The sequence below is a fragment of the Pleurodeles waltl genome, chromosome 9 (genome assembly GCF_031143425.1).
Source record: "Pleurodeles waltl isolate 20211129_DDA chromosome 9, aPleWal1.hap1.20221129, whole genome shotgun sequence".
Taxonomy (NCBI): domain Eukaryota; kingdom Metazoa; phylum Chordata; class Amphibia; order Caudata; family Salamandridae; genus Pleurodeles; species Pleurodeles waltl.
The window spans coordinates 874,600,918-874,627,672 of NC_090448.1; the positions used below are offsets into that span (position 1 = coordinate 874,600,918).

Consider the following 26,755-nt stretch of genomic DNA (forward strand, 5'->3'; position numbering starts at 1 on the left):
CTGTTAATATTCTTTCAGCAAAATGTCTGCAGTTAATTTGCAGTACTTCATATTTACCAAATCAGTTAAATAGATGTGTTCTATTGATTAATGCATTTAGTGATATTACCAGCAAATGCCCTCATAGCACGAGGTAGCATAGTAGATTCACATGGAGAAACAAACTACACAGTTTATTAGTTTAACATATGAAGAAGCTCTAGATTGGCTGCCTTCAAGAGTATCAGGAGAGTGCATGGCAAAATCCCTTGTGCAGAAGTCGTCCTTTCCTACTCTGGGTTAATTAAAAAATGTGAAACATTTGTCAACCTTGTCTCAGTTCAGATGTCAGTAGACATCTATCGAGGCAGATCAGCGCTGACTATATAGACGGCATTTGCTGGTATAACTACTCTACCAGCATCCCCTTGCCTCCACTAGGTCCCTTAACACCAGAAAGATGCAGCAGTTCACCTTCCACCGATTACTTGCTTCTGGGCCCATTATTGCACTGCTCAGACATCATAGCAGTGAATAAAGCAAAGCTTGTTATTTCACCGCTCTGAGGTCAGAGCAGTGGTTAACTAGATTTCGAAACCCTTGTTTAAGCAAGTCCAACTTATTCTCTGTAAATTGTATAGGGTTGGCAGCATCCAAGTGATCAATTGGATTGTGTTTTGTATCATAACCTGTTACAAGAAGGACACTAAAGCTCTTTCCGGGAAGCTCAAGGCCTAGTATACAAAGGGAAAGGCAGCTACATCATCCCTTGTTCAAAACAATCCCATACAAACATATGCAGAACATCTACTTAGGGATTGGTCCACACCTCTATGAGGCATTGGTTCCTGAACTCAGACTTCAGAACAGGTGCCTCACTTAGCCAAGATAGTCTGCCATTATGTTTAGTTAAATAGCAGTCACCCTTTTCTGTGTTCCTTTTAGGTTGAGCACGCAAGCGGTTTGACCTGTTGTAAGAATTGTGGGCTTTTTACCACGCCCTTCTCATGCCCAGAACTTTCACTCATTTGTGGACTTGCATTTTAAAAATCACTTATCATTGGTAAATGCTTTTCGTTTGTCCCGCCTTGGGGTGGTTTTGTTACCTTCTTGGAGTCTGACCCTGTTACATGGATAATTGCATGATTGTCAATACCTTAGACTGCAAGCGATTTTCTTTTTCCTTTTGTGTCCCTCCTTCTACCTCATGGCGGCCATGGCGCTTTGAATTAGCTCTCTAGAGAAGTCAAATTAGGAATTTACAATGCCAGTAGATTATTAATTTACAACGCCAATAGCTCTAACTTGAGCAAATACGAGACCCATCATATTTCAAATGCTTGTTCTCTTTCCCTTTCACTTGGGTATGTTAACATCTCAACCTCCGCTTGATGAGCTTGTTATTCTAGTTTATATTTTTAAACATCAGGGAGTAATACACTTTTGAGAAAGAAACCTTTCCGACATAAATCCTCGTTTCCCATTTTAGCAATCCTCCTTGAAACTAATCAATCTCCGGAGAAACTTATGAGAATGGAAAAGGGTTTTACAGTTTTAAAATCACAGGCTTCTAAACAAACCAGCTGTCAATTGCCACTGCACTCTGGGGTACTGTTTCAGTCTTAAGGTGATAAAGTTTACTATCTATGGAACCGTGCTGTAAATCTTCTCGATTACATTTAGGGGAGGGAGGTGAAACATTTTCAGATGAACTGTCATCTCAGGGCGCTATTTTATTTGTTATTTTTAGAAGTAAATACATTTCCTGTTTAGTTAAATATTGGTATTCTAGGACCCTACACATTGGCGGGAGTAGTGTTTATGAATACAGTGATTAAAACCATGATGAGCAGCCAGGATTACAAGTAATATTTCGCTCCTTTCTTCATATTCCTAATTGTACTTCTCCTGTCCCCTTTAACGTACTGCTCTTGTCTAACCTGAGCTTTATAGCACTTCGAAGTGCACATAGGGCTGTCTAAATTCCATAGAAGCGAATAACATGACTTTTATTTAACTCATTAAACTGTGGAGTGTTTTTCATTTTTTTCCTTCCACAGTGTTGATGTTGTGTAGGAAACACATTAATGAAATGCTTACATTTGCATGGTGTGTGTTTTAACATGAAATGATTTGCGACTGCTAAAAAGTGTTATGAGGAAGGGGTTCTTAGTCTTAGCTGATAGATTTCACTTTATATCTTCAAAATAAAACAAATAAAATGTTCCTCGTTTACACCTCTTTGCACTGGGCCAAGGAACATTTAGTTTTTCAACATTGGATCTTTTATGTATTCACATGTGTTAGAAATGGGGGTTCTGGTTGGCTAAGGTATATACAACCAGGCCAGGCAGAACCCACCACTTTAGTCAGGGTAAGTCAGATACACACTAAAGGTAACCTGTGCTCACCCTCTGTTAGCTTGGTGCAGAGCAGAGAGGCTTATCTGTAGAGGCAATCTGTAAAGCGCTTGTGCCTCAACATGCTTGAAACATTACCCTGTCACCAGGATAGGAATCCCGAGGACATTAAAATAGCAGTATTTAGTATAAAATATACAGCCTATAGTATACAATGTAAAATAATCATAGGCCTGAAACAACGTTGTACCTTTAGTAGCCCATCCACCTCATTTGAAAGACCCAAACTTCAGCCATTGAGGTAAAAGCTTAAGCTCCTCTACTCCCCCAAGATTCAGATTTCTACTGCACATCATATGTAAGGAAGTCACCTAGCAGAGCTCTGCTCTGACCTGTCACTGAACCGTAACATCTGTTACAGTTTTGATCTGCCCTGGAGATAAAAGTACATCTATAGTACTGTGAGTTATTTTTAGGTCGAGCGCTCAAGCGCTCTGGCCTGTTGTAATCTATCTGTGGGCTTTTGATCACGCCCACCGCACACCCATCACTCTAACTCGTTCGTGGGCTTGCCTTTCAAAAATCCTTTGTTATCATTGGTAAATGCTTTACGTTTGTCCCTCCTTGGGGCAGTTTTGTTACTACCTTGGCCATCAACCCTGCTACATGGATAATTGCAGGTTTGCCGATACGTTTGACTGCGAGCAAACTTCTTTTTTCTTTTCTGTTTCTTTCACACTCATGCTCATGTCGGCCGTGATGCTTTCAATCGGCTTGCTTATGTTAATTGTTTTACTTTTAAATTTATGTAGCAAGAAAAGTCCAGTTAGGAATTCACAACATTAATAGCTCTAACTCAAGCAAACGCGAGACCCATTGCATTGCAAATGCTTGTTAGGATAATGTTATTCGTTTCTTAACCAGGGAGATCTTTATATCTGACAACCAACTGTCACCATGGCTGACAGTGAGAAGAAATCACTTTTACATCATGTTCTTCTTGTGGCCTTAAAAATATTTATATTGATGATCCTCATTCTCAATATATTTATTGCTTTCATCCAAGGCATAAGGTGTCTAAATGTGACATTTGTCATATTTTTACTTCTTAAACCCTAAAAGATAGAGAAAAGAGGTTGAGTTTTTATCTGATAGCTATGAGAATATTACTCCTTTTAAAGGAGATGCCCCATCTTCAGGGGAAGATTCAGTGAATAGTGCTCATTCAAGCAATTCCATGAAGGTAGCGCAAAAAAAGAGACTTATTCAGGTTCCTGAATTGGTATAGTTTGGATTCATGCTTGCAGACACCTCTTCTACCATGGTACATGGTAATCATTCCTCTGAGGAATATTTGTCAAAATCAAAGTCCATGGAGAAAACGGCTTTGGAAAAGATAAACATCTGTAAATATACCATATTCAAGCACAGTGTCAGCACTGTCAGACGTTGCAATAAGGACTCCATCAATGACGAGACCATCATCAGCTAAAGTACCTTAGATGTCAACGACAGGCTTGTCTATGTCGATCCCATCCTCGACAAGTTTGCCATTGATGGCGACTTCATCAGCAGTGACCACTTGTGTGCCAACGGTAACCACGCCATCAACTGTCTTGATGGTGCTTTTGACAACATTGTTGACGGCAGGTTTGTTGATGGCATTAAAAGACGTAGATACATTTTCACCATCAAAGATGCCATCATTGGTGCCAACTCAGACTTTACAATTTAATCACGAGGAAGAGGATAATGACTATACCTCACCTACGTATAGTTCAACACAGTTAAATTTGAAAGATGTCCCAGACTTTGAAGGCGACATGGAGGAAAATGAATGTAATTCTGAATATGCTTTTCATCTAGATTATAGTCCTCATCTTTCATGGTCTTGTAGATCACCTAAACCAGTGGTTCCCAACCTGTGGTCCGGGGACCCCGGGGGGTGCGCGAAGCCTTCTCAGGGAGTCTGTGACTGCTTAGAAAATTAAATAATATTAACAGATTAGGTCCCCAGTTTTCAGTAATGACTCACTTAGGGGTCCCCGTATTCCAATAATTAGTCATGGGGGATCCCCGTCTTCCAGTAATGATAAAGTGGGGGTCCATAGAAGTCAAAAGGTTGCGAACCACTGACCTAAACAATACAGGCAGCCAGGCATAATTTAATTGCTTATGGCTTTCTTAGCTACATTTCAACAGATGATGGGAGCTTCCCAAAGAATATAACAATAGCAACCGGTTAATAATCCTTTGAAACCACATAGGCCCTCATTCTGACCTTGGCGGGCGGCGGAGGCCGCCCGCCAAAGTCCCGCCGTCAGGTTACCGTTCCGCGGTCGAAAGACCGCGGCGGTAATTCTGACTTTCCCGCTGGGCTGGCGGGCGGTCGCCTTCAGACCGCCCGCCAGCCCAGCGGGAAAGAGGCTTCCACGATGAAGCCGGCTCGGAATCGAGCCGGCGGAGTGGAAGCTGTGCGACGGGTGCAGTTGCACCCGTCGCGTATTTCACTGTCTGCGCAGCAGACAGTGAAATACATGTAGGGGCCCTCTTACGGGGGCCCCTGCAATGCCCATGCCAGTGGCATGGGCACTGCAGGGGCCCCCAGGGGCCCGCGACCCCCCCCTACCGCCATCCGGATCCTGGCGGTCGGACCGCCGGGATCTGGATGGCGGTAGGGGGGGTCGGAATCCCCGCGGCGGTGCAGCAAGCTGCGCCGCCGTGGAGGATTCAATGGGGCGGCGGTACACTGGCGGGAGCCCGCCAGTGGTGCCGGTCCGACCGCGGCTTTACCGCCGCGGTCGGAATCCCCATTGGAGCACCGCCGGCCTGTCGGCGGTGCTCCCGCGGTCCTCCGCCCTGGCGGTCTTTGACCGCCAGGGTCAGAATGAGGGCCATAATCTTTTGCCTACTACTTCACCTAGACACCAAGCACCATTGCCTTCTCCACCAAGAAAGGGGCCATCCCCTAAAGGGTTTCTAAGTCACTGGTTCCTCCAACATCTGAGGACATAAATGATAATGACTCCAATAACCCTATGTTTTCAGATGTAGAAGAGAAGGAAAGTGAACTACTGCAAGATGATGCAGGACAAACCAGTGTTTAGTAGTAGTAGAGGATATCATTATTCCACTGGATGACCTTCTTGTTCCACAAAACTCAACAGATATTTCAAAATGTTATTCTCTGATGGAAAGAGCTGCAAAGAAGGTTGATTCACCAATGAAACCCAATGATCAACAATGTTTTCTTTTCAATTTAAGTTACAGCCACAGAAGTCTGTAAGGGCAATACCAGTTTCACATTTTGGATGGTAAGAAGGCTTTAAGCGAATGAAAACTCCGGCCATGGTGTTCCAGTGGTTAAACCTTGTCTGGAGAAGAAGTATAAAGTTCTGGATACTGTTTCGGCATGCCTCACCAGGCATACAAAGCTAGACTCATTTATATCTTCTGTGGCCCAAAGAAGAATCAAAAATCTTCACTCCATCTTCATGTCCGCCAGACAGCGATAATAAGTGTAAAGATAGTTTGGGTAAAAGGATCTCATCCATGGCAGCAACCTTTATAAGTCTGTCAATGCTTTGACAATTCTAAGGGGGATATGATTGTCAGGTGTGGCATGCTATTGCACTATTAATCCAACATAATCCTAAAGATAAAAGAAAGGCAGCAGGGGCTATCCTTAAGGAAGGAGAACTTTATTGATGCTGCAATGGATGTCTTGAATAAAGGTTTTCAGCAACTTGCGGGATTGTACAGTCTTAAGAAGACAAGGTTGGCTGAAGTCCACAGCCTTTTGTCCTGAGGTGCGATCAGAGATTTTAGATATGCCCTTTGATGCCTTACTCTTTTCTGCAAACATGTGGATGAGGCCCTTCACACTTCAAATCAGGCTTTGGTCCTTCTGCAGAATCAAAATAGACCTGGGTCTTCTAATTTTCATGGTTCAAGAAGATCTCAAAATTTCAGAGGAGGATTCAACCAGTATGGAAATTAATGTTCCTACTATCCTCAAAGGCAGTCTGGATATGATCACGTATACTCCTACAACTGTAATCAGAGTAAGTCCTAAGGAAGAGCATCAGGAAGAAAGAGAGGTGGCTCTCAATCATGTACCAATGATAATTGAAAGAGAGCTTGACTCTCTACCTTTACCTCCCTTTCCATCTCCTACTTTACTGTTTCAGGGGAGGGGAGCGAGTTCTCAGTTTGCTCTCGTTTGGGAGAGTATTACTTCGAACAAATGAGTGAGGTAGATCGTTCTTTTAGGTCATACATTGGAGTTCGTTCAGAGACTTCCTCTAAGCCCACCCGAGGAAAGAACATAATTTCCATTTACATAACCAAGCAAGGAGGGACACAGTCCTGATCACTCACTGAAGAAGCTTAGCTGCTGTGGAATTGGGCAATTTCTCACAAGATGGGCATTGCAGTGGAACGTCTGCCAGGTTGCCAAAATGATCAGGCAGATGCCCTAAATTGGCAGCTTTCAGATTGTCACTAGTGGGAACTAGACCAGAAGCAGGTTAACTACGTCTTCAATTAGTGGTGTCGCCCCATGAGCAATCTGTTTTGTGCTTCGACCAACAGTAAATGCCCAATGCTTTGCAAGCAGGTTTTGGCATCCAGGGACTAGGGGCAATGCTCTTTCAATCAGTTGGTCCATGATATTTGCTTTCACCTTTCCTACTTTTCTTCTGATCACTAGGGTATTAAGGAAGACAACGATAGACCATTACACTCTGATATTCATTGCTCCTGTGTGGCCACGCCAATATTGGTACAGCAACCTGCAGTTGTCAGCACGTCAGCTGTTCTTCTGAAAGTGCATTCCAGGATTTTTTCCAGGCATCACGGAGAGATTCTCCATCATAATCCCAAGTCGCTGAACTTGACAGCATGGTACCTGACCACCTAACATTTGGCCATTTGGATCTCTCGCAAGAATGTAGGAATATATTTTGGGGCAGGCTCAAGCACCAGCATCCACAAAGACCTACAACACCAAGTAGAAGCATTTGTGTATATGGTGTAGGAATAATGGTCATTATCCATTGAGAATAAAACCCTATCCCATTGATTGAGTCTAGCAAACAGTGGGCTTAAATACTCTTCAGTCAGGGTCAATCTGGCTGCAATCTCGAGTTTTAGGAGAACTGAGCGGTGAGCCTCTTATTTGGTCTCCTAAAGGATCATAAAACAATTCATGAAAGAACTCTTTGGAACATTTCCGCCACTTCGACATCTACCAATTCAATGTGAACTTAATACTTTCCTCAGTTAATTGATACCAGCCTGTTTCAAAACTTTACATTAGGCACATTTAAAATTTGTCTCATAGGAACTGATGCTCCTTCTTGCTTTGACATCTGCATAGAGAGTGGGAGAAGTTCAAACATTTGCATCAAGAAACTTTTCCTTAGGTTTGTGAAGGCAAATGTAATATTGAGAACCAATCCAAAGTTTACTCAAGGGTCCCACTGACTTACACTTAAATGAACCTGTCATTCTTCGATATTTCTACCCAAATCCGTCTACGTTAGCAAAAAGATTGTAACATTAATTAGATATGCTTAGATGCCTCAGGTTCCATATGTACATTGGACCAGCTGTTTGTGTCTTTTAGACAGACCCAGGCAGGTCATCCCTTATCCAGGCAAGGCATAGCTCGTTCGCTCTCAGTCTGCTTTTCCTTCTGTCATGCCGAACCCAAGTTCCCACTCCAGGAGAGTGAGCAAATTCCTCCAGGGGCATGGCATCAACAGGGGCACTGTTTGCTGGGGTGTCCTTAAAAGACATCTGCCGTGCAACCACTTGGAAGAGTCAGCATCAATTAACAAAGCACTACTGTCAAGACGTGAACATAGAAGTTGATGCAGCAGTGGGACGCTATTGCTTTGCTGACTTAAATGTAGGATTATATAAAAGATTCAGTTTTGGAACTCTAGTTCTCCAAGATTGGTATCTTTTATATATTCACATGTGACCTTCCCTCCTCCCCGGACATAGGCTTGTCTGATCATTGTCTCACACTTGTATTGTGAAATGTGAGCTACAGTGACCTCTTCTGGGGGTAGGAAAGCTTGAGCTTTCACCTCTGGCTTTCAGTGCTTTCAAATGAGGTTGATATACTACTAAATGTAGAATGTTGTTTCAGGCCTATGGCCATTTTACACTGCATACTAATTGCAGTATATTTTACAGCGTATACTGCTATTTTAATTTACTGGGAATTCTTGGCCTGACGATGGGGAATGATTCAAGCAGGTGAATATTTAAAAGATCTAGAACACAACGTGTATGGAGGATGCTAGGAGCGGGCCCCTCTGGCCTGTTCCATAGGTGAGTAGGTCACCGACTAGATGATCTAAATCGTAGACATGGAAAGTGGTAGAGATGTTTGAGTGTTCAGGAACAGGTGGGGTAGTTTATATGGGGGTGATATACTCCCAGTACTCTCTTGTCGTGTAATAGTAGGAATATGTAAAAGATACCTATGCTGGAGAACTCAAGTTACAGCTGTGTAACTACTTTCTTCCCGGATAGCATTTGATCTTTTTTTTTGTAGTTTTATGTGAGATAATGTAGCATTGCTATAACTGATAACTGTCTAAACCCACATAGATACCCACATGAATAAAACATTGTAATTCAGCATTAACTACACTGCAACACAAGTTTGGTCCAGAAACAAAATCTTGGCCTTCAGTGTCTTTTTCGCTCAAAGCTGAACAGTATGGCTAAAGGGAAAGGAGTTGGAGAAAAAACTCTGCTTTATATTTTTGATTTCACACTAGAGGCAGTAGCTCCTTTGTGACATGTTGACCAGAAAGACACACTTTTTAGATCGTTACTACTTTTTAAAGTACTATGGCCCTCATTCTGACCCTGGCGGTCGGCGGAGAGACGGCGGTCGGACCGCGAACAGACCGGCGGTATTAAAAATGGCATTCTGACCGCGGCGGTCCCCGCCGCGACCGACCGCTACTTCTCCACTCCGACCGCCGCGGCGGTCATGACCGCGGGGCTGGAGTTTGCGCACTCCGGCCCGGCGGTCGTCCCAAGACCGCCAAGGGTATTATGACCCTGCCTACCGCCGCGGTTTCTTGCGGGCGGGAACCGCCGTGCGAACCATGGCGGTAAGCACTATCGGGGCCAGGGAATTCCTTCCCTGGCACTGATAGGGGTCTCCCCCACCCCCCACTACCCACCCGAGTCCTCCCCCCACACCCTCCACCCCCCTGCCACCCCGCAGAGGTGGTACGAACCCCCTCCCCACCCCCACCCCGACATGCACATACATGTACCCCGACATGCACACACCCCCAACATGCACATATACACACCCCCTACACACACATACACAACGGGGACACATACCCGCACACATACATGCCGACATGCGCACCTGCCGAACAGCACACATTACCCATAGACACAGCAGCACCCCCCGCCCGCATACACGCACTCACACACCCCCTCTACACACTCACACGCACACCCCCATGCACGCCCACATCACACAACACCCCCCCACCCCCTCCCCTCACGGACGATCAACTTACCTTGTGCGTTGGTCCTCCGGGAGGCGACGGGAGCCATAGGGACGTGACCGCCAACAGAAGACCGCCAACAGAAGACCGCCACACAGAAATGTGGGTCGTAATTCTGTGGGCGGTGTTCTGCTGGCGTGGCGGTGGAGGTTGACCAGTCTCCACTTTCCCGCCGACCGCCAGTGTGGCTGCTGGCGGTTTTCCGGCGGAACGCTCCCAGCGGTCAGAATGCGCACAGCGGCACACCGCCGCGGTCGGCGGTCTTCACCGCGGCGGTAACTCAGCGGTCTTGCGAAAAGACCGCCAAGGTCAGAATGAGGGCCTATGTGTTACACTTTTGAAATGCTTCAAAATCGCACAATGATGCATAATCATATCATGTTCTTCTCCACCCTCTCCTCTGACTTCACATCTCACTATTGAACTATAAACCCCATGCTTCCAGTGGCCATTTGTTTTGTAGAAGTTATCTTGAAGTACTGCACTCACTGCTCTCAGAATGCTCCACTGCCCGATGCCCACTCATAGCGCCCTCAACTGTCACCGAATGTTAATATCCGCATTTTCAGAATTTGTCATGAACATCTACACTATTTCTCAATGATAATTATAATTGTCTAGTTGATCAGTGCTTGGATGGTTATTGCAAGTTCCATCAAGAAGACCATTACATTGCATGCAGACACTAAGATTGTATGCTCTACTTTTACAAACTCTATCATATATACCTTTCTTTTTGCTTAAACATATCCAAGTCCAGAACAACAAGGGGAACCCTAGAATGTGAAAGGGATCTGAAGTATAAGTATGTTATAGAGAACAAGGGTCCCTTACCATACAATTTCAATAGAATTTACATACAGAGATACAATGAAGTCTGTGTCAACATACTCTAAAATTGTTTATTTATAGACAATCTTTCAAAATAGAAAAACAAGCAAAAGTTAAGATGGAAGGGGGACAACATTCAGTATTTCTCGTGAATTGACAAAACCAAAAAACCAAACAATTATCAATTTCTAACTAATGTATGATTATTCCTACACAGGTGAATATAAAACATTTGTTTCAAGCAAAGCATGATATCAGTTAACCTCAGACATAAAATAACAACAATAAAATGAGATATAATGTATTGTGTCTGATCAGTAATGTACCAATCCTCATACAAAGAACCAATCTTCAAATATCAAGGAAATTAGGGTACAATTATCTGTCTCTGGCATGAGCAACCAACACAGTCAAATATAATATACTGTGTTTAATCAGCAGTGTACCAATACTCATACAAAGAACCAATCCTCAGGTAAGAAGTGAATTAAGGTATTTGTATCAACGACGTTTCAGGCCTTTAGAGCAATAAGCTTGGGACCATCACCAGGATTGAATAATGGTGCCTAAGAATGAGGTTGTGAACGTTAAACCTGGCCATAAGTATCTAGGAGGGGGAAGATGGTGGGTTGATCTCACTGTGAAAGAGCTCCTCCCCCTGCTGTTCTCGTTTGCCCTGGACCTTGCCCCTTAGCCTTCCACCTCCTCAATGCCTGTTAGTTTCTGTTTTCACTGACTCTGCCTTGACATTGGCACACCGCTTCGGAGAAACTCTAGACGCTCCTGCTGCCTGCACACCAGTGCTCCCGCTTCGTATGCAGCAAGTGATCAGAGGGTGGGCTGCGGTGTGCTGGCAGTGATGTTTCTGAGTGGATTCAGGGCACTCAGGAATGGGGCTAGTAGCCGCTGAAAGCTCACCCGGCTCCTGGACAATGGCTCTTTCCTGTATGACAAGGGGCGTGTCGCGCAGAATGCGCAATTTTAACTTGAATAAAGCTGGCTCAGAGAGGGGACAGGAGCTCGGCAAAATTGCTCAGCAATCAGTCAGAGAGAAGGAGTCCCCCATGGGGTGCCTGATTTTAGAAATCCTATGCACAAGCTCTGCCATCTATCTAATTCAGGCACATGTGGCAGCAGGATCAGTCAATCAATCTCCACCTGCTGACATCTTGATGACTGCCACCCCGTTGGAACTTTGGATTTACGAGGAGCGGCAAAGAGAAATACTGTTGCAGGCATCCTGGATGGAAACGTTTACAGTATACAGAGTTGTAGTTAGGATCCCGATTCGGCTTCTGAGACTCCTGAGGCAGTTCCTGAGGCTTCCTTTACTGGTAAAATGATCGTATCAACGTATCTGAAGGCAAAGGTGGGGTGAGTCTGCAAAGCACAGCTGGCGATGAGGGGCATGGTAAAAACACCACTGGCAGAGGTGTTCCTCTTGAGAAAACTGGCACTGGGGAAGGAGGGGAGGTTTCTCCCACAGTGTTGGTCCCAAATTTACTAATTCAACCAACCAAAGCTTAGCTCGGATCGGGCTGTCGCTCAAGTGCGGCTGTTGATATGTCCACAGTACTACCTTTTTCTTATTCACCAGTGGCCTCTCAGAAGCAGGATGAGGGTTCCGTCACTATGGCAACCGCAGGGCTGGCTGGTGCAATAATGCCTGGTTTTTCTGTTACCATCAGACAACCTATATCTAAACTAAGTTTAAGTCAAAGCCTAAGCAGATGTCTAAGCAAAAACCGGACTGGGGAACTTTTAAAAATCCAACTGGGAAGTCTACAAGCTGGCAGGCCCTAAAGGGAGCTCCAAAAGGGGCCCCTTTACAGCAATGAAAAAATCAGACAGTGAGCATTTGCTCAATGGGTAGCCCCATGTGGGATTGGGTTGTATCTAAAGGGGAGTTTAAGGCCCTGAACTCCCTAATTTCAAATGCTTCTTTAGCGTCTGAAATACTTAAAGATCAGAGTAAACAGAGCAAAGAAGAGACAGGGCTTGGGGGCACGTCTTTATCTCTCTCTAGCATGCCCACTACCCTGAAGGCTCTTGGCCCATTGGGACCTAGGGCTGACTCTCCTGGCTCTATTCTCCGCCCAGTTACTCATCAGAGCTCCCATCGGATCATACTCAACCAAGCGCAGAACATGAGCCATCTCTTTTTACCATTTTGCACCTATTACAGGCTCAGCAGGAGGAGGCACTCCAGTACTATACACAATCCAGGGCTGACAGTGCCACAATTCAGCATTCCTTGAATGAGGTTACTAGTGAGGGTGGCCACTTTGGCCATGGACCTCACTGAGCTCCGGCAACAGGTCTCAGATTTAGAGGATACAGGGGCTGTAGCTGGGAAGTCTTTGAGTAGCCACGGCCAGACTTTGAATATGATGCAGCTCAACCTAGAGGATCTAGAGAACCATCAGAGGCAGAACAGTTTACGTATGTTTTGGATACCAGAGGGAAGAGAAGGCGAAGATCCTCTGCAGTTTATGGTGCTGCTACATGGAAAGGCTTTCCCAAAATTGGCAGACTGGAACTCACAAATACAGAGAGGGCACATCAACTCCCTACTAGCCGGGCGGCTCAAATAGATTCTGTGGGATCAGGGAGAGTTGGGGGAAACCCCGTCCTATCCTGATTCATGTTGGGAACTCTTTGCTTCATCAGGTGATTTTTTTCAAAGCACGCCCCTCGGCCCCCGTTGCTGTTGATTCTTTTGCAATTACAGATCAGTCAGACTTCTGCAAGGCCACCATGGACAGACGGTGAAAATTGTGCCAGTACATAGACCCATATAAGGTTGCATGTGTTCAAGCCTTTTTACAAGAGCCGGCTCGGCTTAAGGTTATAAAGAATGGCCATATTTTTTTTTTTTTAACACTGCAGGATACCTCGATAACTTTATCCGACTGGAAGGCGTGAAGAAGGGAACGGTTATCTCATCCTTTGTAGTTTGAGAATAGTGACCAAGCTGATTCTGTTTAGGAATGACTTGTGGGACTGAAGTGGGGGGCTTAATGCAGAACCTATTGTCTTTGAGGTTGATACTTCTTTTTTTTTATTTTTTAAATGATGCATTTTTTGCATCATTTATTAATTTGCTTTTTGGATTTGCACCTTGCTCTTTTATGGTAATTTCTTTCCCCGTCTTCTTTCCCTTTTTTTATTTTTTTAAGGGCAGTGGGGGTATGAGGGTGTGTAGGGGTGGGGGGGTGGGGTGTTGGTGGGGGAAGTAGGCTCTCCTGGCTGTTATTTCCACCAACAGTTGTGAGATGGGAGTGATTCTCCTAGCTAGCATGGGGGAGGGTGGGGACAACCGGGAGGATCAGGGGATGGGGTGGAGATATGGGAGAGAAGGTTTTTTTTTATGTATGGATAAAAAAAAATGTCAAACGACGAGAGCTCAGTGGCCTTTGCACTTGGGTTAGGAGCTACTTTTGTTACTGATTTGTGATGGCCGCATGGGAGCTGCTAGTGGAATATAAAGAACAAAATGAAAGCTGGTTATGGGTAAAATGGAGACTATAAAGATTATGAAGTACTAACAAACTTGGCTGATCCTAAGGGCAGATTGGCTATTGTGCAGCTACTGCTTTATGGTATTAGGTATGTGTTCTGCACAATATATGGCCCTAATATTGATGATCCTGAGATTATAGATTGGCTAACTCTGGAGCTCTTAGAATGGCCTGGTGAACTTATTGTTTTCGGTGATTTTAACAGTGTAATGGACTATCGCTCAGAGTCAATGAACCAGAGGGCCTCTCCCAGGATGGTTGAAACACAAGGGCTTCTATAACCGAAATGGCTCGACTTCATTGTTTTACGGATGCATGGAGGTCTTTGCATTCCCAGATAACTGGGTATACGTAATGCTCAGCCCCCCCACCCACCAACTCTCATTACTTTAGGATAGACTTGGTTTTTGTACACCATCGTCTCCTGCAGCATGCGGTTATAGAAGTATGTCTTAGAGTTATCTCAGATCATAATCCTGTTCTGCTACTACTCCAGCTGCAAGTTGCAACTAACCTGACAGGCCGATTTTCTTTTCCTCGGCATCTGCTTAAGGAGCCAGAATATATACTGACTGTAACAAATCAGTTAATAGAGTATCTCCAAACCAATATTTGCACAGCCTCCCCGTTTGTAGTCTGGGATGTGATGAAGGTATTTGTGCGGGGGATCACCCAGCAGTTTATCTATAGTCAGAATAGAAGTAAATTACAGGCTCAGCTGTTATTGTGCCAAGTAGTAAGGCAGCTGGAGTTATCACATGCAGAGGAAATCCTTAGAGGGGGCAAAGATCCTAAGAAACTGTATCTTGCATTAATTGAAAATCAGGGCAAGTTAGGGAGGGAACTGAGGGCAAGGAGCGGAGCTAGATTTTGTTGGCATCATTTGCTTGAGTATGAGTGTGGTGAATAAGTATGGCGAATCCTGGCACATCAGATTGCCGATAGGTAGTCAGAATGTTGTATCCAAGCAGTGAAAGGTATGGATGGCTTACTTTATACAAACCCGGAGGTGATAGTGGGACAGTTAGTGACTTTCTATCAAGATCTTTACGGTCCTGGTGGGGCTATTCACAAGCTGGCGTTTAGGCGGTATCTCAGGGATGTTTACATATCTCCTCCTGGAGATAAGTCTTTCTTCATTCTTCAAGAGGACATTACGATTAGGGAAGTCAGCAAAGCAATATTGGCACTACCCCCAGGAAAAGCTGCTCGAGAAGATGCTATTCCGATTGATTTTATAAAAGTTTCAAGGAAATTATTTGACCTCTTTTTTTCTCAAGTTATACAGCATATGGGGGTTAGTAGCTTGGTTCCTACATCTTGGAATATAGCTTGGATAACTATTTTTCGGAAGAAAGGTGAATCACCAGAGGAGCTTGGGTCGTATCGTCCTATTTCCCTTATAAATGCTGACCCTAAAATATCTGCTACGAATTTTGGCCACCCGCTTAGCACCTCTTATGACTACTTTAATGTCACACTACCGGCATGGCTTTATCCCAGGGCGAGACACTATGGCTCACGTCAACACTGTAATAATGACTTTTGATGTAGCAGAGAAAGCTGGTCTTAATTTGGGGATGATACTTTTGGACATACAAAAAGGCTTTTGACAGAGTGGTTTTGGAGAGTCTCTGGAAGACTATGGGGGCTTTTGGCCTCTTAGATAAGTGTGGGCCTTTTATAAAAGCTCCAGTGCGCATTTGGTCCACTGTGGAATCCCATCTGCTCCTTTCAGAATATATTGCGGCACTAGGCAGGGTTGTCCTTATCTCCACTGTTATTTGTTCTATACTTGGAGCTATAATTGCGGACTCTTCATCAAAATCATCGTATTCACCCTTTTGTCTTTCATGGCTCTGAGGTCAAGATTACAGCTTACGCGGATGACGTAGCAGTATATTTGGTTAATCTTATTGCAGCAGTAGGTTGTAGTCAACGGGAGGCCACCGGATTTGGAACATATTCAGGGTATAAGTAGAACCTCGATAATACCCAGGTGTTTGTCACCTTCTGTCGAGAAAGTCCAATACCTGGATACCCAGCCTGCCACTTGCCTGTGACTTCCAGTTTGTGCTTTTCCAGACAGATCCAGTGACACTGCAGTGGGTTTTCCCGCCAGTGTTGTCCCGACCGTGTTTTTTCACTCACCTTTCTTCCTGCCAACAGAGCTACACTGACATCACTTCGCTGACCTCTGGTCAGCATTAGCATTGCTCCCCCTGTGCAGCACCACCTGTTGCTACCCTTTGTCCTCTGAGCGTGCCTGGCTCGGTGTTTTTGAGGCCCTCTTCCACCCGCAGTCAACTGCCTGTGCCTCATCCCAGGTGGCCAGAGGTGGCCTTCTTTCTCTTCTGCCTTCTACCTTTTTTGCCTTTCTTGTTCCTTTCTTTTCTCTTTTTGTACCTCTTTCACTCTTTTTCCCCCTTGGTTTTGCCCTTTTCTCGCCTCCTTTGATGATCTCCACGCTCCCCTGCCGCCCCCCTCCCAGCGCCATTTTTCCCATCCTCCTGCCTCCCAGCTGAGTGACCTCTCCCAAGTCCCTCCCCTTCTTAATGTCGGCCACTGCGTGGTGAAGGGGCGACTTCACTGACCTCTGGTCAGCGTTAGCATCACTCCCACGCGCAGCACCACCTTTTGTTGCTGCTGCCCTTCGTCCTCTGGCCCTGCCTGGCTCTGTGTGTTTGAGACCCTCTTCCACCAGCAGGCACCCGTCTGTGACTCATCCTGTGGGCCAGTGGTGGCCTTCTGTATCTCTGCTGCCTTCAGTCTTTTTTGCCTTTTTTTTCCTTTATTTTCCCTTTTTTCTCTTTTTGCCTTTCTTTTCCTTTCCTCTTTTTGTGCCTCTCTCACTCTTTTTTCCTTGTTTTTGTCCTTTTCTCGCCTCCTTCGGCGCTTCCCTGCCACTGCTGCCCCCCTCCCAGCGCCATGTTTCCCACCCGCCCGCCTCCCAGCTGAGTGACCCCTCCCACCTCACTCCCCTTCTTAATGGCAGCCGCTGCACAGTGAAAGGGCGACTTCACTGACTTCTGGTCAGCATCGCTCCCCCCGCGCAGCACCTGCCTGGCTCAGTGTGTTCAAGGCCCTCCTCTACCCGCAGGCACCCACCCGCCTGTGCCTCATCCCTGGTGGCCAGTGGTGGCCTTCTATCTCTCAGCTGACTTCTGTCTTTTTTCCCCTTCTTTTTCCTTTATTTTCTCCTTTTGCTCTTTTTGCATTTCTTCATCTTTTTTTTCTCTTTTTGTACCTCTTTCACTTTTACGTTTTTCCTCGTTTTTGCCCTTTTCTCGCCTCTTTCGGCGATCCCAACGCTTCTCTGCTGCCCTTGCGACCCGACCTCCTTCCAGCGCGTGTTTCCCACCCTCCCGTCTCCCAGATGAGTGACCCCTCACACCTCCCTACCCTTCTTAATGGTGACTGCTGAGCGGCCATGCCGCTGGCGCACCAAAGACAAGCCTGTCTGCACCCGGACCGCGCCCAGCGCCATGGATCCTGGTTCCCGCACCATCCATCTGTACAATGCAAGCACCATGCACGCCCTCAACTCCGGAGGCTCCACCGCCTGCCATCGCACCTCGCCCAAGGCTCTCCTGCCGCAACTGCACCTTCACCTGTCCACGCACACTAAACCCCCCCCTCCCCTCTGGACCACCCGGATGTATACTACTCAACACTCGCTCCCTCATCAAGCACGCTATAGAAGTTTGGGACCTCCTCGATTCCACCGCTCCGACATTGCCCTCCTCAATGAGACCTGGATCACCACCTCCTCAGCACTAGACATTGCCACTGCCTTCCCTGGCGGCTACAAAATCATACATCAAGACCGCGTCAGCCAATCAGGAGGAGGTGTTGCCATCATACACAGAAACTCACTCTGCCTCACGACCATCGTCAATGTCCAGACCCCCGTCGCCAAACACCTACACTTTCAGATCCAGAGAAATCCAAACACCACCCTCCGCGGCACCCTCATCTACAGACCCCGCAGACCCTGCCCACCCTTCAATGAAACCCTGGCCCACTTCATCCCTCACCAGGCCCTCACCTTAACGGACTAAATACTCCGAGGTGACCTCAATTTCCACCCCAACAACCACTTCAACCCAAACACTTCAGTCCTCATGGACAACCTTGCCACCCTCTGACTCAAGCAACTGGTCAACCTCCCTACACACTCAGCAGGACACACCCTCAACCCCGTCTTTTCTGTCCGAAACCACATCGCCTTCTCACACACCTCTGAACTCCAATGGATCGATCACTACTGCGTCCACTTTGCCTTCACCAAGACAGTGAACTGCACCACTCACACCGCCCCCTCGCAGGAACCGAACCAAGCTCACCACCGCTCTCAGCCATTCCCCACCACTAGACACCACAGATGCTAATGCCTCAGCCCACAACCTCTACCCCCTGAACAGACTTGCCTGCATTTAACACTACAGGAGACCAAGCTGGTTCTCCCCGACCTCCAAGAATCAAGAGCACATGCAGACGACTCGAGAGAAAGTGGAGAAGCAGTAAAAGGCCAACAGACCACAAAGCCTTCTAAGACGCCATCACATCACACTACCGGCTCATCAGAGTAGCTAGAAAATCAGCCATTCAGGAACGAATCACCATCAATGCAACCAAAAGCAAGGAACTTTTTACCATAGTCAAGGAATTCACGAAACCCTGCACGGACACCACTGCCCTCCCAAGACCTCTGCAATAAGCTCACCACCTTCTTCCACTGTAAAATACAGACATCTGTGAGGGTTTCACAAGCAAAAGTCAACCAGCACCACCATGGACTCCAGCCACCAACCAGTCGTGAGCCACTGGACCCCCCTCACCCCGGAAGACATCCTGAAGCTCATGAATACCATCTACTCTGGGGCACACTCAGACCCATGCTCCCACCACATCTTTATTCGAGCTGACACCACCATCACACCTAAATTATGCCGCACCATCAACCGTTCCATTGAAACCACCACCTTCCCAGAGACACGCAGAGATAAACCCTCTGCTGAAGAAGCCCTCCGTGGACCCAACAGAACTTAAAAACTACAGGCCGATCTCTCTGCTCACCTTTTCCAGCCAATGTAATTGAAAAAAAAGATCAATGCGTAGCTCACCGATTTCATCAAGACCAACCACATCCTCAACCCCTCCCAATCCTGATTCAGGAGCACCACAGCACCGAAACGGCACTCCTAGCTGCCATGGGTGACATTCACTCTCCAAACTGGACGGGGGGAAACAGCAGCCCTCATCCTCCTTGACATCTCCTCCTCCTTTGCCACTGTCTCCCACACCACCTTGTGCACCAGACTACATGACGCCGGCATCCGGGGCAAAGCCCTCGAGTGTATCTATTCCTTCCTCACCGCCTGAACCTGGAGAGTCAGGCTCCCACCTTTCACCTCGAAGGGGACCGAAACCAGATGCAGAGTTCCCCAGGGATCTTCCCTGAGCCCCACACTCTTCAACCTCTATACGAACCTGCTCGCCAAGATCTTCAGACACCATGGGCTCAACATCGTTTCAGACGCCGACAACACACAGCTCATTCTCTCCCTCACTAACGAACCATCAACAGCCAAAGAGAACTTTCACAGCGGAATGGAGACAGTCGCCGACTGGGTGAGAGCCAGCTGCCTCAATCTCAACTCTGACAAGACTGAGATCCTCATCCTGGGCCCCACCTCTACTGCATGGGACGATTCCTGGTGGCCAAGCGCCCTCGGAACTGCCCCTTCTCCTACCAACCACGCATGAAACCTCAGCATCATCCTCGACTCGTCACTATCCATGACTCGCCAAGTCAACACCATCTCATCCTCATGCTTCCACACTCTCTGCCTACTCCCGAAGATATTCTGGTGGATACCAATCAACGCAAGAAGGACAGTCATTCATGCACTTGTCCGCAGTAAACTCGACTACAGCAACGCATTCTATGCCAGAATCATCAAGAAACTGCAACCTAGTCTTCAGAGAATACAGAACGCTGTGGCCAGACTGATTCTGGACATCACCCAGCAACAGCCGCATCTGCACCCACCAGTGAGACCTGCACTGGCTCCAAGTCAACAAACAAATCACCTTCAAGCTCCTGACACACACATACAAGGCCCTTCACAACATCGGACCTGCCTACCTCAACCACCGCCTCTGCTTCTACATACCCTCCAGGCAACTCTGCTCTGCTCAACTGGCCCTCGCCACCATCCCCAGGATCTGGAAGAACGCGGCTGGAGGAAGATCCTTCTCCTACGTCGCTGCGTAGACCTGGAAACCGGTGCCAATCAACCTCAGGCAGTCCCCCTCGCTGTTGCAGTTCAGGAAAGACATCAAGACCAGGCTCTTCAACTACCCATCATTCCCCAACTAGCACCATGAGACCCCCCCAGGTGATAAGTTGCGCTTCATAAGTGCCAATTGATTGACTGATTGAATACCAGGAGATACCCCAGCCGCTTTATATCTTGTGGTACGTTTCTCACCCCGTGTTGCACTAATATTTAAACTTTGAGTCTCTTTTGGCAGAGATCACTAAGAAGTCAAAATTGTGGCATTGTCTTCCTATATTGTAATATTATTCAAATGAATATTTTGCCTAAGTTTTTATACCTTTTCCGTTCAATACCCCTACGAGCTCCTAATTATTTTTTAAGAAATTAGATGGGGGTCATTAGTAGTTTCATTTGGAGGTACAAGCTCCTGTTTAATCAAGGTGGTCTTCAGCTTCCCGATTTCAAATTGTATTTTTGGCCAGCTTACGCGGGGCACCTACGAGCTCTGCTTCTGAAGAGTAGTCAAGAGCCAGTTGCGTTCCCATACCGAATGGTGCTCAGGCAAGAGTGTAAATTGTTTTTGTTCAGGATCGGGGACTCTAACTATTTTAAGTGGGAGCGATTCAAGCATTAGAGATATAATATGTATCTGGCATGAAATATCTGCCAAATCGCTTGTTGGCCTGGATGTGCCACTCTGGGATAACCCAATGCTCCCCGCAATTTTTCAAGATAGTATCTGTAAGGGCTGGGCAATCCTTGGAGTCTCTCGCTTAGGACATATTTATAATTTCACTGGCTTTTGTACGTTTGAGGACTTACAGACTCTGTTTGAGCGCCCCTCTCATTTCTTTTATAAATACATGTATGTCAGCGACTACTTTGTGGTGGGATGTAGGCTGACAGCTTTACCTGTCCGCTCTGTTGTACTTTCGTGTTTTTTAAATGCCCCACAGAAGTCTTTAATTAGCAATGTATACCATATTTTTGTCATTACCAGGTAACTGATAGCTCTCTGCTTGCGGATAAATGGACTACAGTTCTATGATAGGCCATCGCTCCCTCAGATATTTTGGCAGCATGTGGCATTCTTGAGGGACTTGCGTTCTCTGTTAACTTAAGGGTCCAATAATTAAAGACTATAGGTATGCTGTATTATACACCCGGTAGGATCGCGCCATGGGCTCAGAATAATATTATGGATAAGACTAAATGCTTTAAATGTGGATTCCCTGCAGCAAATTTAGTACAAATGTTCGTGTCATGTCCAAAATTGAGGGGGTTTTGGGCTGAAGTGAGTCTTCTGACTGGGCTATTATTAGAGAGGATGTGCACTTCACTAATAAGGAAAATATGTTGGGATTCAGAGTCGGAGCAGATCTGAGATCCAGTAGGTTGTTCTCTATTGTTATTATAATAGCCAGGCTTTGCATCACTAGAGTTTGGATCTTTGACATGCCCCCTGCGCTTGATTAGTTTATGGTAAGCAGGTTTATGCACTTGAACTAGCTTTAGGTAAATCAAGGGGTATACTTGCAAGTAAGAAATTTTATTGTATCTGGTCCAGGTTTAATTGGCAGCCCCGGTTGGTGGCGCATGGTGCAATTCCTGAGTTATAATGTAAATCTTGTAGTAGACAGTTTTATATCTTTCTTTTTTCCCTGTGCGGTGCATTTATTTTAACGTTCTGGCTTTAGAATAGAATGTTTCAATGCTCGATCATTTCTTGACAAAAAAATAAATAAAATAAAAACTCAATACTCATACAAAAGAATAATCCTCAGGTAACAAGTTAGTTAAGGTATATTTATCTGACAACGTTTCGGTCCCTTAAAGCAATAAGCATGGGACCATCATCAGGACTGAATAATGGTGCCTGAGAATGAGGTTGTAACCCATCCTGCCCACAACTAGTCTCCTTTGTGTACTGTCTGTGAGGAATACACAAACCCCAACAGCAGAGCCATTCAGGCATGTGACCCAGGACACTGACACAAGGCACAAATCGTTAAGACAAAAAAATGCCTTCTTTCTAAAAGCGGAATTTGCTAATTGTAACCTAAAACTCACCTTTCACATTAGAGATAATTTTTAATCACAATTCATTTGAATCTAAATAGTAGTCTTTCTTCTCCCAATCCAAAGTTAGCTCTTGTATATTGAAATCGGGTAACCAAGTGTTAGCCTATGGGAGAGGCAGGCCTTATAGTAGTAAAAAAAAACACATTTTGGAGTTTTTCATTTCCAGGACATGTGTATCTTAAGCCCATATGTCCTACTTTTTAAATACCCTGCACCCTGCCCTCTAACCTGCTATGCCCTGATTTAGGAATTACTTATAAATATTAAAAAGGAAGGTTTAGGTCTGGGAAAAGGCCTATTATGCCAGATCAAAATGGCAGTTTAAAATTGCACTACAGGAATGCAGTGGCAGGCCTGAGACACTTTTAAAAGGACTACTGTAGTGGGTGACACAATGAGTGCTGCATGAGTATTAGTAAGCCTTAATTTACAAGCCATGGGCACAAGTAGTAGCATTTACTAGGGACTTGTATGTAAGTTATATGTGCCAATTAAGTATAGGCCAATTTTACTGTGTCTTAGGGTGAGGGCACAAGCACTTTAGCACTGGTTAGCAGTGGTAAAGAGCACAGAGACCTAATACCAACAAAAAGGAATTCAGCGGAACAGAAGGGATGAAGGCGAAACGTTTGAAGGTGACACCCCCCAGAGTGGACCAGTTCCAGCAACTGGGAAAGAGGCACCTGCATCTTGGTGGGCGGGACCTGGGACGTTTCCAATGTTCAGGAACTCATGTATTTGTTGGGACTATGCTATGCAAAATGAGGTGTCAGACTTTAGCTCACTAACGTGTCCAAGGGGGTGTCAAGACTTGATGATAATTAATGCTCGTCCTCCCTGCCTAATGCCCAGAACCAATCATGACACTTTAAGAGGTGAACTGTTGAGGGGAAAGGAGAATGTCAAAGAGTCAGCATCTGATACCAATCGTTGATGGGTGGCCTGGATTCTTGCTGGTTCTAAGCTGCTAAGTAAAGACAAATACTTTAGTACACTGGTGATTTGTGACTGTGAACTTGTAGATGAGTCCACCCCAAAGCATACGTTTCTCAAGAATCGGTGTACGTTAACTGACTGGCTCTACTAATGGTGAAATGCTATTAGAGGAAGGAATAGGCTATTGGGAAGCAAAAACACTTCCAGTATGAATATTGTTTGTAGACATACACATTCTAAGCACCTGTTGTGTCTTTGAATGCTGAATTCAGAAAACAACATTTTCTCCAAGATATTACTCCAATCAGTTCTACTAATGAAGACTTAAAAATAGTCCAGAATAAACTGATACTCAGTTGTACATATAGTTCTTGGATTGCAGAGTTAGACGTCTCTATTCCTAGAAAGAGTTCTCAAATTGTATAAAGGTGCAAGCAAGTCAACAATTCCTCTGAATCGGAGATTACCAGAACAATGTGGCAAAGTTTGTTCTTTTAGACGACGAAAACCTAAAGCTGATTAAAGTATTTTCAAATTCTGCCTGTAGATTATGTTACAAGGTTAGAAGACTTTGACAATGGGAAACAGGTGACTCTCAGATAAGGACATCTGTTGGACAAAAAGACACACCAGCATATCTAGCATGGAGATTCATTACAGGCTTACTGTAGATCGTTTAAAGCTGAGTTGGTAAAATGGCAGCCAGCAGTCAGAGGATGTCAATAAATGAACATGAAGTTTTGAGAAGTAGTAAATTCCATTTCTGCTTCCTTTTCAAGGGTAACTAATCTATTGACTAGAATGCCAAATTACTTTTCCTTCCTGTATGACTGCAAAGTGAGTATTAAAATATTGATCCCCTGGTTTCACTTCTGCAGGAAAGAGGTACCCTTTTTCCATATCTAGACTACAGCCTCTCACCTACAGTTGAATCACCTAAAACTGATACTAGGAAGACAGCTCTATTGTCTTCAAGTGAACGACCCGCCAGTCAGACGTCATTCAGGCCTATCCATTCATGACCTCAGGTCACGTTTCCAATGCAGCATATTTTGGAAACCACTGAAAACATTATAGGCTTGTAGCTACAATCATCCTTTTGAGTAAAAAAAGAGACTCAGTCACGGACACCTTTTCAATTCCAGTTTCTCTGAAAATGAACGGTAATACCATAACCATACTGCTTGACAGTCATTCAGACTTTGCCTGACAGTCTAAATCTGACAATCTTAAAACCTTTCAAACATAAATCACACTGATTTTGCAGGCCGGTCTCTGAGTTGGCAGGGGGGAGCACCCAACTCAGCTTTTCTGGAATTCAGCAGAAAAATATACACATCTTATGTGGACCCTCTACACAGGAACTATGTTCAAACTCCAGAAAAGACTGCAGCGCATCCAGAAAGCCTCTGCACGCCTCATCCTGGACATCCCCTGCCACTGCCACATCACAGCCCACCTGAGAGACCTACATTGGCTCCCTGTCAACAAGAGAATCACCTTCAAACTCCTCACCCACGTTCACAAGGCACTGGACGACACCGGACTAGAATACTTCAACAGACGGCTCTCCAGCTACACCCCGACCAGAAAGCTTCGCTCCGCTGACCTTGCCCTCGCCACCCTCCCACGCATCCGCAGAACAACCACCGGCGGCAGATCATTCTCGCACCTCGCCGCCAAGATGTGGAACACCCTTCTCACCCACCTGCATCAGACCAAGGACCTCCTTACCTTTAGGAGACATCTCAAGACATGGCTGTTCGAGCAGTAGCAGCCCCCCCCCCCCCCCCACCCCTCAGCGCCTTGAGACCCTCACGGGTGAGTAGTGCGCTTTACAAATTCATTGATTGATTGATTGGTACCTCAGACATCTTATATGTTGTTTAAGGGTCCTTCCAACCCAGAGTCACATTTCAACAGAGGTTATCATGTGCCTCAATGTTAGCTACAAAGTAATCCCAGTACTCAACAGTGCTCCATGCTACAAACCTAACCTCGGAACGAAGCTCTAAAAACTACAACTTGATGTATGGCAACTGCTCAAATGAAAAGCTGCTCACCCAAACCTACAAATACTCCTTATGTGGCACGGCACTCAAAGTAAGATCTGCAAAAACACATCGCCCTTCAATTGCTGGCCTGAAGGAAATTAACTTTGATGTAGTCTGCATGTCACAAACATGTCTAATTATTTCTCTCAGAACATCATGGGCTTCCTTCTCCCACTGATAACTTAACAGTGTCATGAAGATGTACCTCCTCAATCAACTATCTACCTTCCATACCCACAACAACCAAAATATTTTAGACCACAATGCCACTTTTAACAAGGGTTTTTCTTAAACCCCTTGACCCACTTGGATTGGCTACACCGACCACTTCCCCTTAATATTAAACTTTCCTGTGGTGAACTTTTTACTCAAGGAAACCTCAAGTTCTAAAATCTGTGTCAAAAACCACAGATTATTCACCAGAGAAGGCATAAATGAACATCTGTTACCTGTGCTTAATAAGATTAGTCAAACTGTCCACCTCCGCTGCTGAATTTATAAACTGGACAGGCCTGCCAAAGTAAAAACTCTGAAACTCTCACCCAACAAACCTTGGTTCAATGAGGCATTGCACAGACACAAATCAGAAATCAAACACTTAGAATGACTGTAGCAAAAAGACAAGCTACACAAATCTAGATCCAAACTGAAAAACTCCTGAAAGCTATTAAAGTTTTAAATTAGTAATACAAAAGCAACGTGTTTTTTCAGGATTTAATCTCCCCCTTGCAGAAGCCCTGCTGTGTCTTATTCATATCAAAAGGAGAAACACGAAAGTCAAAAAGAGAAAACAAGCATCTCCCTCTATTGAGAAATATAGCAGTTTTGTTACTTTTTCACCAGCCAAATTGCTAAACTAAAATCAGACGTCTCTTCTCAATCGTCACTATCCCGACTTCACCTCTAAAAACATTCAATACTTGTTGATCATTCCAGAAACTAAGTCTCGAACATCTGCCAAAAACAGTCATTTAAGATGACACCCACCCCTTATTTCTGAGACACAAAACCAGTCAAACACAAAAGAGAACTTAAACTGCTCGCACCTTTCTTAATATCGTTAATCAACTCATCGCTCTGGGTTTGTTTCCAAGCAATCTAAAGATAGGTCAGATCTCACCCGTTTTCAAGAAACTGAATGTGGCCCTA

At 45.4% G+C, this 26,755-nt stretch overlaps 1 protein-coding gene across 1 annotated transcript in view; it reads left to right on the plus strand.

Annotated features, from left to right (window-relative positions):
• Positions 1–26,755, plus strand: part of TTC7B (tetratricopeptide repeat domain 7B) — a 1,338,716-nt gene that overhangs the window by 486,179 nt on the left and 825,782 nt on the right. The gene's annotated exons all lie outside the window — the stretch shown is intronic.